Source organism: Macrobrachium nipponense, chromosome 13 (assembly GCF_015104395.2).
Source record: "Macrobrachium nipponense isolate FS-2020 chromosome 13, ASM1510439v2, whole genome shotgun sequence".
NCBI lineage: Eukaryota > Metazoa > Arthropoda > Malacostraca > Decapoda > Palaemonidae > Macrobrachium > Macrobrachium nipponense.
The window spans coordinates 90,271,656-90,289,405 of NC_087206.1; the positions used below are offsets into that span (position 1 = coordinate 90,271,656).

The 17,750-nt window shown below is 36.7% G+C and overlaps 1 pseudogene; it reads right to left on the reverse strand.

The window, feature by feature from the left end:
- Positions 1-17,750, reverse strand: part of LOC135225193 (phenoloxidase-activating factor 3-like) — a 68,444-nt pseudogene that overhangs the window by 47,230 nt on the left and 3,464 nt on the right.

Consider the following 17,750-nt stretch of genomic DNA (forward strand, 5'->3'; position numbering starts at 1 on the left):
AGGGAAGGGGAAAGTTTGAAATTGAAGGCACACAGGAAGAAGACGCACACCAATTCATACATACTTATATTCTCTATAGTCTTAAGAAATTAAAATGGGAGTAATGACAAGGTTGGCCATCTCGGCTTATAGGATTTGCAGTCCCGAATTCTTGGATGAAGACCTGGAATACCTGAGGGAGAGTTTTAGAAGATGAGGATACCCTAAGTATTGGTGGGAATGACCACACATTCAAGCAAGGAATAACTACTATGGGGAGAAGGAAAAGACAGATAAGGAACATTAGAAAGGGACAACAACACCATTACACCCATCAACAGAAAGTTAGATCATTTCAAATTGAGAGGAAGTTACAAGAACACCGTTAGGAATAAAATAGTTAGAAATAAAAAGTTGGAAGAGGCAAGGGAGGAGGTATATATATAATATATATATATATATATATATATATATATATATATATATATATATATATATATATATATGGCAGCGTGTCTAGACTATGAAGAGCGGTACTTCGGGGAAAGGGGCAAATGCTGCAAAGAACGAAGCAAACAACACACACAGAACTTATGGCACTTTAATCAGACGTCGGTACCCGCCTAACACTGTTGGGAAGAAGACCACAAAATAGAATGGAAAAATATGAATTCATTGTACAGGAACACAAACAAAACGACCAGACTGCTTGTAGAGAATGCCTTGACAACAAGCACAAACAATGTAATAGCAGGCAACACAGGAAACAGATTTGGCGTCTGTTTATAGAGAAAAATCAAACACCTCTACGATAGAAAAGCGAAAAAACACATGAAATCATACGGATTATAAACGCCTGGATGGATCGACGACAGGCAGAGAAAGATCAAGGTCACGAAGGCGGCCCATACAGGGGAAGGAGGGCAATGAAAGGAATCAGGACATGAATCCTTCCCCCCACACATATAAATACAGCTGGACTACGTGTCCGGTCATTCCAAGGACACTTGACAATGTCATTGTAACTTTATTTGAATAACTATCTCCGCTTGATACCACTCAGTTTCAACGAGGTCCTGTTAAGAACTGTATTAATGCACAGACACGATAAAGCTAAGATGATATTATATATATATATATATATATATATATATATATATATATATATATATATAATATTCTCCTCTTGACTTTATAATGCCTTCCCTTCAGTCAACTGGGCGACTAGATTTATTCTAACCTACAGTAGTTCACGCTTAGGGAATTACTCTTTAAAGTAAGCAAGGCCGTCTTGATGAAGACTAATCAACAGAAGAGGTGGAACTAAACCGAATATTATCAAATCTTTAGAGACGAGAAGTAGGTAGTAGTATATCGTATTCAGTTTAAATGGAATTTTGAAAGTACCTTCAACCGACATAAATCATGAACCTGGAAGCATAGCAGGTGAATCAACTGTCATTAACTTTCCAGGCTTCGTTTCACAGAAGCAGCTACTACTATAGCGTTTCGCCAGATGAGTCATTCTCTCCCCCCAACAGTCAGTAGCAAGGTCTAGCTAGACCGTCACACCTTGGTCAGTAGCTTCGGTAAAATCCCTACAAAAAGTTGCCAGTTCGTTTTTTCTCTTAACGTAAACAAACCACCTGGAATGTCAAGGCTTGCCATCTATACCAGAAAACCGCGGGACATCGTTACCGAAGGAAAGACACTTCACTTGATTAACTCACAAACTCTGGAGAGGTTTTTCCTGCTTGGCATTCACGGAGCGGTGGTTACGTAAGATAGTGGCAACTACAGGTAATTACCCCCCTTCCACGAAGGCATACTTCCAGACTTCATCGGGAAAATCCCTACACACGAGTTAAGGAACCATTTCTCTTGCGATAGTTGCCTGGTTTTCCTATTGGTGATTGCGTCATGCTATCATTTATTTACAGTTTAAAATTTTACATATAAAAGGGCATTTTCAATTTGTTTTAGTTGTAAAAATTGTTGTTGTTATTATTATTTGAGAATGACCTCCATAGGCGCTCTACTAGCCTATTTAAGTAGTACAGAGAAAGCCGATATTCGGAAAGTAGAGAAGAATCTCTACAAGCGTAACCATGCTGAAGTAGCCATTACTTTTAATAAAGTATTATAATCATTATTGTTCAGAAGATAAACTCCTTTCAAACTGAATATGCCTCCAGGGGCCACTGACCTGAAATTCAAGCTTCCAAAGAATATGGTGTTCATTTGAAAGAAGTTACCGAAGGTAACAGGAAATGCAGATAGAAGAGAAGTTATTAGAAAAAAGATGAATTAACTAATTAATTAGATAAAAGGGTAAATGTATTATGGAGAGTAAAAGGAGGATTGTTTTGAGGTAGTAATGCATTGCATCTTCGCTTAAACTTTCCAGGTCCCAGTTGCACAGGGAGGAGACTGTTCCACAGTACATTGACTGGAAATTCAAGCTTCCAAAGGTGATACCACCCTGTGGTATATGTGTAAGAATACTATACCACCGTAGGTCCTGCGTGTCATAAAAGGCGATCAAAAGGAGAGCTGCTGCCTTGCAGTCTTACTTTTTAGTAAAAGGATAGGCCCACCGCCAATAACTGTGGAAACTGCTGCCTTGCAGTCTTGCTTTTTTAGTAAAAGTCTAAGCCCACCGCCAATAACTGTGGAACCAGTGGCCTTGAAGGCGGACTTTATAGTCAAAGGCGAGGCCCACCGCCAATAACTGAGGTTGATGACAACAAGGGCAAGGGTATTCGGTGGTAAAAAAAAAAAAAACCCTTTGCCAAATAATAAACCATGTCTGGTGGTTGGTGTTGTAAGGAAACGCACATCAGGCAACCAACCCCTCAGTGTAGGGATAGCGGTGGGAAAGAAGAAGAAAGAATATTAAGGTGATCATTTGACAGAAACAACAGACGGTAATGGGAAACACAGAAAGAGGAAATCAAACAAATAAATAAAACAAAATAAGTCAAATATGAAAATGCAATTGAATTGTACTATAGTCAACAGACACGAATTCCAGTGTGTAAAACGTGGGAATAGGCGTGACTCGTGTCTGACGAAAGCACGACGTCAACATTTTAGACGAATTCGTCAGAGCCCACTGGTCACGATAATAGGAAAAGAAAAAGGAGGATTCTTTGCGCGCTTTCACCGTCTCTGTCTCTACGTGAGACGAGCACACGCAATGTTAAAATGGAATGCGTTAGGGAGCCGTTGCAAAGGCAAATCCCTCTATTATTACTACTACTCATATACAAGACTGGGTTGGTTTATAGAATCTAGGGCAGAGGCCAACGCTGGGACCTACGAGATCATTCAGCCCTGAAAAGGAAATGGACAGTAAGAATCTGAAAGGCGTAACAGGAGGAAAACGGTGGAATAATTGTTAGAGAGGGTGGAAAGTCACATGGAAGAACGAGAACATGAACGGAGGTACAGAAAATGGAATGAAGGCGGTTGCAGCTATAGGGGCCGAAGGGACGCTGCAAAGAAACTGAAGCAATGCCTACAGTGCACCGCGTGAGATGCACAGATATCACTAACCCGCCTACGGAGCTCAGATGTAAGAGGAAGGGAAGGGAGGAATTCATATCAAGTGTGGGAAGTCCTACAACGTTCCAAGTTAATTAATGCACCAATTACCCTCGAACGATCGAACGAATACAAAGGCACGAGATTTCCTGGTACGTTTCGCTGGGGACAAAACAGGAAGAGAATTCCCTTGAGATGGTCACCTGACCAAAGTCGCTTCCTCTCAAGAATCATTAAATATTATTAATTGCCAGATATATGTCCTTCAGAGTATATAAACAATACAGTCCGGAGATATTATTATTATTGTTATTATTATTCGTCCTAAAGGCTCCACCATAATATAATTGTTAAAAGTTCCTGTAAAACTTTATATAAAAGCTTTCGAACCCTTCTCTGGCTTCATATTTACTTTTTTGGACTGGAGATGAACCCAGAGAAAGGTTCGACATCTTTTGTAAGTTTTTAGTTTTACACAAACTTTTAACAATTATATTATCGTGGACACTTTAGAACAATTTCCGAACTCTCGTGATGGAGTTTTCCCCGACTAAAATTATTATTATAATTATTATTATTATTCAAAGATAAACCCTTATTCTTATGGAACAAGGCCACAGGAGCCATTGATTTGAAATTCCAGCTCCCAAGAATATCAGGGTGTCCATTCGAAAGTTAGAGAAGACAATAGCAAACGAAGAAAGAAAAGATCAGTAGTTAGAAAACCAAGATAAATGAACAAATTCAAAAATATTTTAAAAAGTGAGTAACTTATTAAATGTACAAAGATAAGTATTTTATGGTAGTAATGTATAATTTAAAGGTCTGTGGATTATTATTGAAGGCTTATCATTATTTCAGTATTATACGCTAAATTAATCTCGCGTTATATATATAACCTTAAATCCACGGTGGAAAAGTAAGTGAAACAGGAACTTGGAAAAAGTACTTTCGTAGTATGCCTACAATTTCAAGGTTACAAGTTCAGTGTGTGAACATGAAAATGTAGATTATGCTACGAAAGTACTTGTTCCAAGTACCTGTTTCACTTACCTTTCTACCGTGGATTTAAAGATATTCTCAAGTATGTGTTCCTTCGTGCTACATTGGATATGTATGTATGTATGTATGTATGTATGTATGTATGTATGTATGTATGTATGTATGTATGTATGTATATATATATATATATATATATATATATATATATATATATATATATAAAGGTGGCATCACCTTATTTATACGTAGCATCACGTTTTATATATTTCGTGATCAAGTTATTTCATATATTATATAAATATATATATTATAATTAGATTATAGTATATTATGTATTATATATATATTATATATAACTATATATATATAATATATATATTATATATATATCATTAACATAATCCTATAACTGACTTATCCTATTTGCTGTTGCTTCTGAGTTGAGTTGAACATAGAATTTAGGCCAAAAGCAAAGTTGTGGGACCTATGAGGTCATTCAGCGCTGCAACGAACATTGACAGTTAAAAGTATTTGCGCTGTGAATCAATTGTTAAGAGCGGGTGGTAAGTACGATGGAAGAAAGAGAATATGAAAGGAGGTACAGTAAAAGGAACGAAAGTGGTTTCAGCTAGAGGCCGGGGTGACGCTGCAAAGAACCTTGAGTAATGCCTACAGTTCGCCGCATGAGGCGCACTGACAGCACTAACCTCCCTACGGGGCGGAATAACTTTTTATTTCAGTTATGTCCACATTTATCGCTTACTAATTTTCTGTCGATTTGCTACATAAATGCAACGTTAAATGTTTCCCAAGATGATGGCAATCACCGGGATCGGAAGGTAACGAGATGCCGGTGAGGAGAAGAGAGAGAGACAAAGAAAAGACGCATGGTGAACGGAATCAATTGCACGCACACCGTGAAAAGTTACGCTCGATGGAGGCATCCATTTATGCATTCGTCAGAGGGTTAATGTGGTTGCTGCTCACATCTCCTTTGGAAGAAAGGTTTTTTTTTATTTTTTCACAAGTCTCGGTCATTTCTTCTCACCACACCGGAAATTGTTTGTTTGCTTGTTTGTTTGTATGGTGTTTTTACGTTGCATGCAACCAGTGGTTATTCAGCAACGGGAAACCGGGTATAGTGTTGAAGAAAGTGGAAGGTATCATAACTTTGAGAGAAGAGAGAGGAAACATTTCTCTGGTATTTTCCATTCTTCTCGTCACATGAGAGAGAGAGAGAGAGAGAGAGAGAGAGAGAGAGAGAGAGAGAGAGAGAGAGGAAACATTTTTCTGGTATTTTCCATTCTTCTCGTCACACACACATATATATGTGTGTGTTTATATTATATATATATATATATATATATATATATATATATAATATATATATCTATATATATAGTATATATATATAAAATATAGGAAGAGAGAGAGAGAGAGAGAGAGAACTATTTTAGCGGACATGACCTCAAAACCCGGATGTCTTTACATATTCAGAAGCTTCAGGGTCAGATTCGATTAATTTGCATGGCACGAATTTCTAGGATTCAACGAAGCGCCCAGAAAGAAGCATTACAAGCAAAAGCGAGAGCAAACGAACCATATCTATTGTTACTACTACTACTAAAAATAGTAGTAGAGGTAGTAGCAGTAGTTAGAGAGAGAGAGAAATTGATTGATTGTGTCTATTAGAGAGAGAGAGAGAGAGAGAGAGAGAAATTGATTGATTGTGTCTATGAGAGAGAGAGAGAGAGAGAGAGAGAGAGAGAGAGAGAAATTGATTGATTGTGTCTATGAGAGAGAGAGAGAGAGAGAGAGAGAGAGAGAGAGAGAAAGAGAGAGAGAGAGAGAGAGAGAGAGAGAGAGAGAGGGCCCTACAGTTGCACCAAGGAGTAACAGCTAGAGAGGTTGGACGGCAAGCCTGAAGAAAGGAGGCTCCGATGTAGGTCAAGTAATCTTACAATTAACGGTCATTCCTAATAATCCCTCTCTTCAATGGACCTTTAGATCTTTAGACTTACCACTCAATATATGATATTTTAAGTTGCGCTTTACACTTAACACCGAATACAAGAGATTTAAGAGTTGCACTTTACACTTAACGCTCAATAAGAGAGCTTAAGTTGCATATTACACTTAACAGTCAATACAAGAGATTTAAGAGTTGCACTTTATACTTAACACTCAATAAAAGAGATTTAGATTTGCACTTTACACTTAACACTCAATGTAAGAGATCTAAAGTTGCACTTTACACTTAAAACTCTAAATAAATAAGAGATATCTATGAATATGCATCACGTGTAGAAAATTTGAGAAGCAATATACCAAGTCTTCATAAACATTTGCCCGAGAGAAGAATAAGTGTCAACGAAGGAATCTCGAGGAACATCAAAATTTAGGCTGAAGGTCAAGCACTGGGAGCTATGAGGTCTTTCAGAGCTGAGAATCATGTTGAACCACCAGTTACGAGGGGGTGGACAATAAGATGGGAGAGTGGGACTATATGGAAAATAAGGAAATAAGGAAAAACACTCATGTAATAAGAGCCGGTAAGTACGTCATGAACTGAATTGCATATAGAGTTTAGGCCAAGCGCTGGGACCTATGGGGTCATTCAGCGCTGAAACGGAAATTGACGGTTACAGGTTTAAAAGGCGTAACAGGAGGAAAACCTAGGGTGGAAAGTGAGATGGAAGAAAGAGAATATGAACGGAGGTATGGTAAAAGAAATAAAAGGGGTTGCAGCTAGGGGCCGAAGGGACGCTGCAAAGAACCTTAAAGTAATGTCTATAAATCGAGGTCCGATGAAGTGAGGCTTTGCTTTCAACAATAAAATTCTATGGAAGGCTACATTAGGTATGACGTCACTTGAAGGGGATCGCAGGATGCGAAGGACTTTCTAGGTCCTAGGAGACTGGATTAAAAAAAAAATGGGATACTGAGTAAGGGGAGAGTCCCGCATAAGACTCTGATGACAGGCAAAAATCATTGCTTTAAGTCATGGTACTCTTACGGTGATGTGTCAGTGGTAAGGGTTCAGGTGTTCACAGTTCCTGTCCGTCGGTTTCGTCATGATTGCTTCTTTGGTAACTGACTGCTTTGCTTTAATTAAATAAATAAACAAACAAACATATCAACAAACAAATAAATAAATAAATAATTACATAGAGGTCTGGGAGAAAGGAAGGAACCTCTTAATTTGTCAAGATTCTCTTTAGCAGAATGGAGTCTGGGTACGAGGTCATTTTTTACCCTACAACGTTCCTATTTTGACCAAGAAGGTCCGTTTGCCCCCACGAAGTTCCTATTTTGACCAAGAAGGTCCTAGTTTGCCCCACGAAGTTCCTATTTTGACCAAAAAGGTCCTAGTTTGCCCCCACGAAGTTCCTAATTTGACCAAACCGGTCCTAATCTGAACAAAAAAGTCCTAATTTGCCTTAGACTTTGTTCATGAGTGCCTGATAATGTAGTCGTTCTAAAAACTGGGAATATTACTTCTGTGCTTCAAACACAAGAGTTAATAAAATTATCTCGGCACGAAAATATTATAAAACAGAATCCAATTGTGGTTCAGGACAATAGGAATTGCCATTTAACTCTAATAAAAATAAGCAATAGAACAAAATACAGAACTTAGACCAATAACCAAGCGCTTGGACCTATGAGGTCATCCAGTGCAGAAACGGAAATTGACAGTAAAATGCTTTAAAAGACGTAAAGGGAAGAAAACCAGGAAGCTGAACTATGAATTAATTGATAGCAGAGAAAGATGGAAGAGAATATGAACGGCGGTAAAGTAAAAGGACTCAAAGGGATTGCAGCTTGGGGCTGAAGACACGCTGCAAAGAACCTTAATTAAGAAATGCCTACAATGCACCTTGTAAAATAAATGATACTCTGAACGCGAAAAAAATACCAGGTTTCACCAGAGATATGTATGCCTGTATGTAAATGAGTATATATAATTATATATATACAAATATATATATATATATATTATATATATATATATATATATATATATATATATATATATATATATATATATCATAAGTAAGGGACTGGCCTAGACATCAAATGCACGGTTGATGTGATCTACTATTGAAAGTGTGGAACCTTCTGACCTCCGAACATTCAAGCGAGGAGCAAATTCACTTCTGCTCTCTGCTGCTGTCGTCTCCTGAACTAACGACACTAAAAAAAATTATATGAAGACTTCTGCAAATTTTTATTTATTTTTTCTTTAACAAATGTTCATTGAAATGATCTAGCCAAGACAAAATTCATGATAATCTTGCAGCACCCTATAGGCACCAAGTCTCGGCAACCAGGTTGAGGATCACCTGTGCTCTTGTGCAGCAAATCTTCAACTTGGCAACTTTGCAGAGAACGAAGAGTCCGGTCTGGTTTCTGACGCCCAAACTTTCCTCTAGTCAATAACAGATTGGGGTAGGTCAGTGACTACCATATATGGAAACGTAACTGTTTGTGTGTGTGTGTGTGTGTGTATGTATATATATATATATGTATATATATATATATATATATATATATATATATATATATATATATATATATATGTTGCCGAGACGGTGCCTATAGGGGTGCTGCAAGATTATCATGAATTTTTTCTTGGCTAGATCACTTCAATGAACATTTATTTAAGTAAAAATAAATAAAAATTTGCAGAAGTCTTCATTTAATTTATGATAGTGTCGCCTCTCTCTCTCTCTCTCTCTTCTCTCTCTCTCGTCTCTCTCTCTCTCTCTCTCTCTCTCTCTTCTCTCTCTCTCTCTCTATATATATATATATATATACATATATACATATATATATATATGAAATACTGAAATGAATTGAATTACATCTAGAATTTAGCACAAAGGCAAAGCACTGGGATCTACGAGGTCATTCAGTGTTGAAACGGAAATTGACAGTAAAAGGTTTGAAAGGTGTAACAGGACGAAAACCTCAAAGCAGTTGCTCTTTGAATCAATTGTTGGATGAGGGTGGAAATTCAAACGGAAGAGAGAAAGAATACAAAAGGAGGTACATTCAAAGGAGCAAAAAAGTAATGCCCACAGAATAAAAGATTGAGAGCCACTGCACTAGAGGAAAGAAGTACAAATCCCATCGCTACAAATAATGAAGATGAACCCAAGATCTCTCTTTAGACTTTGGATGAACTTACGAATAAACAGAACCGCGAGATTTAGATACGTTTAAAGTTTCTAAGTTTAGATACATTTTGTCTTTAGATAAGACAAATTCGAGTTTAGGAGATCCTGTAAGGCATCTTGCAGGAAATAAGAGAAACATTACACCAGGTCTTGGCAAATATTTACTCCAGAGAATAAATATCGACGAAGGAATATCTAGGAGATGCGTATGGCAATGTGTAGGAAATTTTATTGGAACATAAAATATAGGCCAAAGACCAAGCGCTGGGGCCTATGAGGTCCCTCACCGCTGAGAATAATGTTGAAACTACATTTAGGAAAGGGTGGATAATAAGATGGAAGAATGATGGAAGACTGGGAATATGAACGGAAGTACAGTCAAAGGAATGAAAAGGGTTGCAGCTAAGTAATGCCCACAGTGCACCGCACGAGGTACTCTGAAGGTATTACACCCCTTATGGAGCTTGAAAAATATTTACCAAAGAAAATAAGCATCGGTGAAAGAATGCCACGTCCATACCTGAGCAACTTGGAAATAAGTTGTCAACTGTCATTATTTACTAATTAGGAATAATCAAACTTGTGATCAAAGACGACAGTTGATTCTATAGTTACTTACGAAGGTATAATTTAGTAACCTGCTTTTGTTTTTAATAAAAAAAAATAACAAGGATGAAATTTTGAACAAGGACTCCCCTTTCATAAGAACAGATTGACCCAGGAACTCATCACCAATGGGCAGATACAACGTATTCAGGAAGACTCCCTCTTCAAACCTTACAATACTCTCTTTTTGTCTTGCTTGACATCTTCAGCTGGAAACCCTTAAGGACAGATCCAACAGACTTACATAAACCCAAGAGGGCCCCATAAAAACCGAAATACCGGACGTCAGGAGACGTCAGCAGAAGCAGCAGCAGCAGCAGAGAGCAGAAGTGAATGTTCGGAGATCCGAAGGTTCCACACTTGCACTATAGTAAATTCACATCAGCCGTGCATTTGATGGCTAGGCCAGTACCTTATGACGCTCCTGATTGGCTGTTGATAAGCCAATCACAGGGCTGGAATCTCTCAGTCTCTCTCGAGAGTTCACATAGGTAGGATCTATGTTCAACCGTTCCTGAGGCATGCTTTTGAAAGAGGTATCCCTATATGAACTCTCGAGAGAGACTTGAGAGTTCCCAGCCCTGTCGTTGGCTTATCAACAGCCAATCAGGAGTGTCGTAAGGGACTGGCCTAGGCATCAAATGCACGGCTGATGTGAATCTACTATAGGCAAATTATGTCAGTTACAAGCAAGATAAAACTACAGCAAACTGATGAGAAACTAAGACAGATAGAAGTCAGTTAAGGATTACCTGAGAAATCCTAGCCTAAAGGCCTGCCCACACTAGGAAGCATTGTTTGCAAACAAAGTTTGTGTACACTGTTTTGCAAACAATGTTTCCTTTCCAGACCTCAGTTATCGTCAGGATGCTTGCCGGTGCAGTAGCCTCTCTTTTCTACTAGGCTATTTTAATGCACTCGAGGAGGGATAAGAGAGAGAAAAAGAGATGGGTGATAAGGAAATTTTGGAAAAAGGAGTGTGTCAAGCTGACTTGCTTCTGGCGGAATTGAAAATACATCCATACATTAGATATATATATATATATATATATATATATATATATATATATATATATATATATCTATATATATATATATATATATATATATATATATATATATATATATATTAGGATATGCAGGAACTTCCATATACATTCATAACTTCTGGAAAAGCCGAAGACACATGAAGAGTTAAAAGGGTTTATTCGCTAAGAAACGTTTCGCACAAGGAACTTTGTGCATCATCAGTCTGTTAAAAATAAAAGTACATTTTAAATTAATAAAAGCAAAATACAAATAAAAATTACAATCTAAAATTTTAAAATTTAAAAATTATAATTTAAAAATTAGCATAATTCAAAGTTAAAAGTGAAATAAGAGCATTAAAGTGAAATACGAAACATTTAAAAGTGAAATAAGAACATTACAAAACACGACTACTAAAACACCAACCATTCGCTTAGAAAGGAGGAGAGAGAATGACTAGAAATGAAATTGAGGTCAGAAAGAAGACTATGCCAGGTATAGCGGAGACGATGAATTACCGCTATTCAATGAGGGAACAAGTCTTTTGATAAATAATGACTCGAGTGTTGTTAAATACTCAGAGTCCTTATTGTAACCTAAAATGGAGAAGTACTGTTTCTTGACTTCGATCTTACATTTGATGGCATGATTTTTGATATTTCAATGCTCTGGTCTACTTAATCTCTGGCCAGTTCTAAAACTACACCCATGTGGCTTGCAATATCGCATCTGCAACAGCCCTCTTGGTAGATCCAACGTAAATACACCGGACATCCTGGCACGTAAATTTATACAACACCTTAGACCTCATAAAAGGCTGCAGACGATCTTTAAAGCAGAACAGGGAGCCAATTTTACTCGGGTTATTTGATATTAATTTTAAATTTAAGCATGGAATTTTACCTTCAATGATTTGAGTAAGTTTCTTTGACAGTTTCAGGTTGGGAATATAAGGAATCGAGGCATACATGAGTTTCTTTGGAACGTCAACAATCGTGGTACTGGTTTCAGATATTTAGTTAAAATTTTGTTAATTATTTTCTGAACTAAGTCTTGGGATATGAATTTTGTTGGAAAGAAGATGGCTAAAAATTCTATTTCCCTATGAAAAATGTCCCAACACGAAGAGTACTTGAGGGCTCTATGAACTAAAGTGGAGATAGTGTTAAGTTTAAAAACTTCTTTGGCAGGAGCTGTAAAAATTATTGGCTAGACCAGTATACGTTTTTTTCCTATAGACAGCTGTATTATTTAAAAATTGATGTCAATTCTGTTAAATGCAAATGTCTAAGAATGGTAGACAATTTTCCTTTTCCTCTTCTATAGTAAACTTGATATTAGTGTGTTGCAAATTAATATACTGTAGGAATTCTGCTGCCTGCCATTGATGCTTGAAAAGGGCGAAGGTATCGTCAACGTACCTTCTATAAAACATAGATTTATTTAAAAGCTGAAGAACAAGATTCTAAGAATTCTTGTTACCAGATGAGACATAAAAAAAGTTAGGCAAATATGGGGCCCAAAGGGGCGAAAACCCATAGCCACACCATCCACTTGAAAGTATAGTTTTTGGTTATAAACATAGAGTCTTGTACTGCGAGTTCTAAAAGTTGTTTAAAAAGCAATTTACTAAAACCATGAAAAATATATTCTTCGTCAGGAAACACTTTGTCAATGATAATGTCAATAGTTTCATTAAGTGGGACATTTGTGAATAAAGATTCCACATCAAAACTAGCCATATATAAATCACCATCTTGGTTGATAATTTGATTTTGAAAAACTCAAACCCGTTTTTTTAAAATATACTGACTGGAAACATGCTCCACTCAATAAGGACACGACAAAATTTGAAATTGAGAAAGATGGGCTATTATAGGCAGCCATAATCGGTCTAACTGGTATATTGGATTTATGAACCTTAGGAAGGCCATATAAGAATACTGAAGGCAGAGCCAGTGAAACAAACAGTTTCTGATAAGTATTTTCATCTATGACGTTATCTGTCTTTAATTTTCTCAGAAATCTGTTAACCTTATCTTCCCTCTTATAGATATCTAAAAAATTAGGATCACCATGATGTTTGAATTTCGTGGTATCTGCAAGTATATTTTCCATTTTAGTTATGTAATCATTTTTATTTAATAAAACTACGTCCTTTGCCCTTGTCCGGTTTACAGATTACCAAGTCTTCACGTTTTCTTAAGGCCAAAGTATATTTAAATCATCTTTTTCTGAAAAAAGGGGTCCATGAGATTTTAGCTGTGAATAAGTTTTGTGGACCAAAGCAGATGATTTTTTTGTTGCAAAAGTTACTGATGTTTTTTATCTATGTCCAACTTTATAAGTCGTTGAAACAGCACTTCCAAATGGATAAAAAGTTGGACATAGATATTTTGCTAACTTTTTTGTTTATGTCTCATCTGGAACAGAAATTCTTAGAAATCTTGTTCTTCAGCTTTTAAACCTATGTTTTATAGAAGGTACGTTGACGATACCTTCGCCCTTTTTAAGCATCAATGGCAGGCAGCAGAATTCCTACAGTATATTAATTTACAACACACTAATATCAAGTTTACTATAGAAGAGGAAAAGGAAAATTGTCTACCATTCTTAGACATTTGCATTAACAGAATTGACCATCAATTTAATACAGCTGTCTATAGGAAAAAAACGTATACTGGTCTAGCCAATAATTTTTACAGCTCCTGCCAAAGAAGTTTAAACGTAACACTATCTCCACTTTTAGTTCATAGAGCCCTGAAGTACTCTTCGATTTGGGGGACATTTTTCATAGGGAAATAGAATTTTTACTATCTTCTTTCCAACAAAATTCATATCCAAAGACTTAGTTCAGAAAATAATTAACAAAATTTTAACTAAATATCTGAAACCAGTACCACCGATTGTTGACGTTCCAAAGAAACTCATGTATGCCTCGATTCCTTATATTCCCAACCTGAAACTGTCAAAGAAACTTACTCAAATCATTGAAGGTGAAATTCCATGCTTAAATTTAAAATTAATATCAAATAACCCGAGTAAAATTGGCTCCCTGTTCTGCTTTAAAGATCGTCTGCAGCCTTTTATGAGGTCTAATGTTGTGTATAAATTTACGTGCCCAGGATGTCCTGGTATTTACGTTGGATCTACCAAGAGGCTGTTGCAGATGCGATATTGCAGCACCATGGGGTGTAGTTTTAGAACTGGCCAGAGATTAAGTAGACCAGAGCATTGAAATATCAAAAATTCATGCCATCAAATGTAAGATCGAAGTCAAGAAACAGCACTTCTCCATTTTAGGTTACAATAAGGACTCTGAGTATTTAACAACACTCGAGTCATTATTTATCAAAAGACTTGTTCCCTCATTGAATAGCGGTAATTCATCGTCTCCGCTATACCTGGCATAGTCTTCTTTCTGACCTCAATTTCATTTCTAGTCATTCTCCATCCTCCCCTTTCTAAGCGAATGGTTGGTGTTTTAGTAGTCGTGTTTTAATGTTCTTATTTCACTTTTAATGTTCGTATTTCACTTTTAATGCTCTTATTTCACTTTTTAACTTTTGAATTATGCTAATTTTTTAAATTATAATTTTTTAAATTTAAAATTTTAGATTGTAATTTTTATTTGTATTTTGCTTTTATTAATTTAAAATGTACTTTTATTTTTAACAGACTGATGATGCACAAAGTTCCTTGTGCGAAAAAAAACAAACGTTTCTTAGCGAATAAACCCTTTTAAACTCTTCATGTGTCTTCGGCTTTCCTGAAGTTATGTATATATATATATATATATATATATATATATATATATATATATATATATATATATATATATTTATGGTATGTATGTATGTATACGTGTATATATATGCAAACTTTGTTTGTAAACAATTTTTTCTTAGCGTGGACAGGCCTCAAGAGTGTGCAGTTCCTGTGTCGGGTAACATCGTATGCAAGACCAAATCTAGCTACGAGAGAGAGAGAGAGAGAGAGAGAGAGAGAGAGAGAGAGAGAGAGAGAGAGAGAGAGAGAGAGAGATCTTCCTAAGAATATTAGTTTTTCTATAATGGTTAACTTAATGCATCTTTCTTCTAGTAGAGAGAGAGAGCATCTTTCTTCTCAAAAGGTCGAATTAGCAAATCTATACTCGGTTTTTTTCCATCTATCCACCCGCCTGTGGTGTTTGCGTATGGTAACACTGCGTCCAGGGCTTTAAATAGTTACATTCAGCCTACATTCAACAATAACAACAATACCCTATTTCGAATATAAACGGTGTAATTCGCATACACTAAATTATTAAAACACTCTTCAGTTGCAAATGTACACCCTGATATCCTTTTATTTAACTAAAACTTACGCATAGCGTAACTATCTAAAGCCCGGGACGCAGTGTTACCATACGCAAACACCACAGGCGGGTGGAAAGACGGTAAAAAAAAAAAACAGTGTATAATAGCTCAGTTTAAGATATGAATCTGGCACCAGTAAGCAGTTCATCTTCCTCCCTGTCGAACTTCTTCATGTATTTCAATAACTCAAGTTACATTTCCCCTCTTTCAGTATTTCCGATTATCTTATCATCTTCTGTCAAATGATAAGCATTATTCTTGGGCAAATTGACTTGTATGCCAATGGTCCCAGTGGACTGATTCCATACGAATAGGGTTCATCTCTGGATAATAATAATAATAATAATAATAATAAATAAATAATAATAATAATAATAAAATAAGTAATAATAAAATAAAATAATAATAATAATAATAATAATAATGAAAAAGTAAATCCACAATATGTCTGTTTGCTTTTGTTATTCTAAATAACAAAATAAAACAGACATATTATTGTGGATTTACTTTTCCATTTTATTGACTCGTGTGATTATGAGTTTTCTTTGAATAATGATTAAAAAAATTATATTAATAATAACAATCTCTCTTTTTAAAAGGTTAGATAAAGAGCAAATACGATGAGTTTGAGATGTAATTTTAACAATGGATATACTTTTCCAGAATGGATAAAAGCTGGAACAGCCTTATCAGACTAATTGTTGATAAGCTTCAATATAGGAAGTGACAAGGGTTCAGTATTCCAGATACGAGTCAAGTCTTATCAGCAAGTGTTTGTTTGTTTGTATGGTGTTTTTATGTTGCATGGAATCAGTGGTTATTCAGCAACGGGACCAACGGCTTTACGTGACTTCCGAACCACGTCGAGAGTGAACTTCCATCACCAGAAATACACATCTCTAACCCCTCAATGGAATGCTCGATAATCGAACTCACGGCCACCGAGGGGGCAGGCCCAAGACCATGCCAATCACGCCACTGAGGCGCTGTTTATCAGCAAGTGTGGAAAACAAGCTCAACCAACCAAAATCGAAGGCTAAGGGAAGAGTGGATATTATCAAAGAGGATTCTGAAAGTTACAACAAACTTTTACAGGAATGTCGACAAGGCAAGAACGGAATAGAATATATATAAGAGTTTACGCCAAAGGCCAAGCCCTGGGTCCTGTGAGGTTATTCAGCGCTGATGGGGAAAGGTGCAATAGAGGGAAAACCTCGAAGAAGTTCCACTATGAATCCATTGTTAGGAGCCAGTTCACTCTACAAAAAAATGAAAAGACTCTACACCTTTCACGAAAAGAAAGCAACTGCATCAGTATGTCATTGGATATGGAATATCAAATTTAGGCCACAGGCCAAGTGCTGGGAACCATGGGGTTATTCATAACTGAGAGTAAAAAAGTCAAAGCAGTTGCACTATGAAACAATGGTCAGGACTTAGGTGAAGGTTAAGGAAAGTAAGATGGAAGAAAGAGAATATGATTGGAGGTATGTACGTACATTAAAGGAATGAGCGGGGTTACAGCTGCTACGGTCAAGGAACGCTGTAAGGAACCGTTATAGTAGTAATACCTACACCAGCACTGACGGTCCTAACCCCAAACGGGCAGACTCTCCACAGGAGCCAAAAACGAAAGAGATATTGTCAGAAAAATCCGAAGGAAATGAAAAGGAATCGACAATGCCTTGAAATATTCCTTAAAACCTTCGTGAGATCAGGCTCAAAGAAGCTAAAACCTATTAACATGATTAATTTGTTTGATCTATTCTTAACCAAACAACCTAAACCAACCCCCGCCACCCCCCCCCCCCCCCCATAACAAGAATCCCCGCAAAAGATGCTACGTGCGGATGTTATTGAAATATCCTTTGTGGAGGATTCTGGTAAACAGAAAGAAAAGTGGTGGTGGTGTGTGTGTATGGGGGGGGGGGGGGGGTTGGAAGAGGCAGCTTGGTTTAGGATAAGATAAAAGACAATTAAGGTTAATGGGTATTAAAGGTGAATCCTAGAAAAGCGCTCTTCTCCACCCCCCAAAATTTAAAAGAAC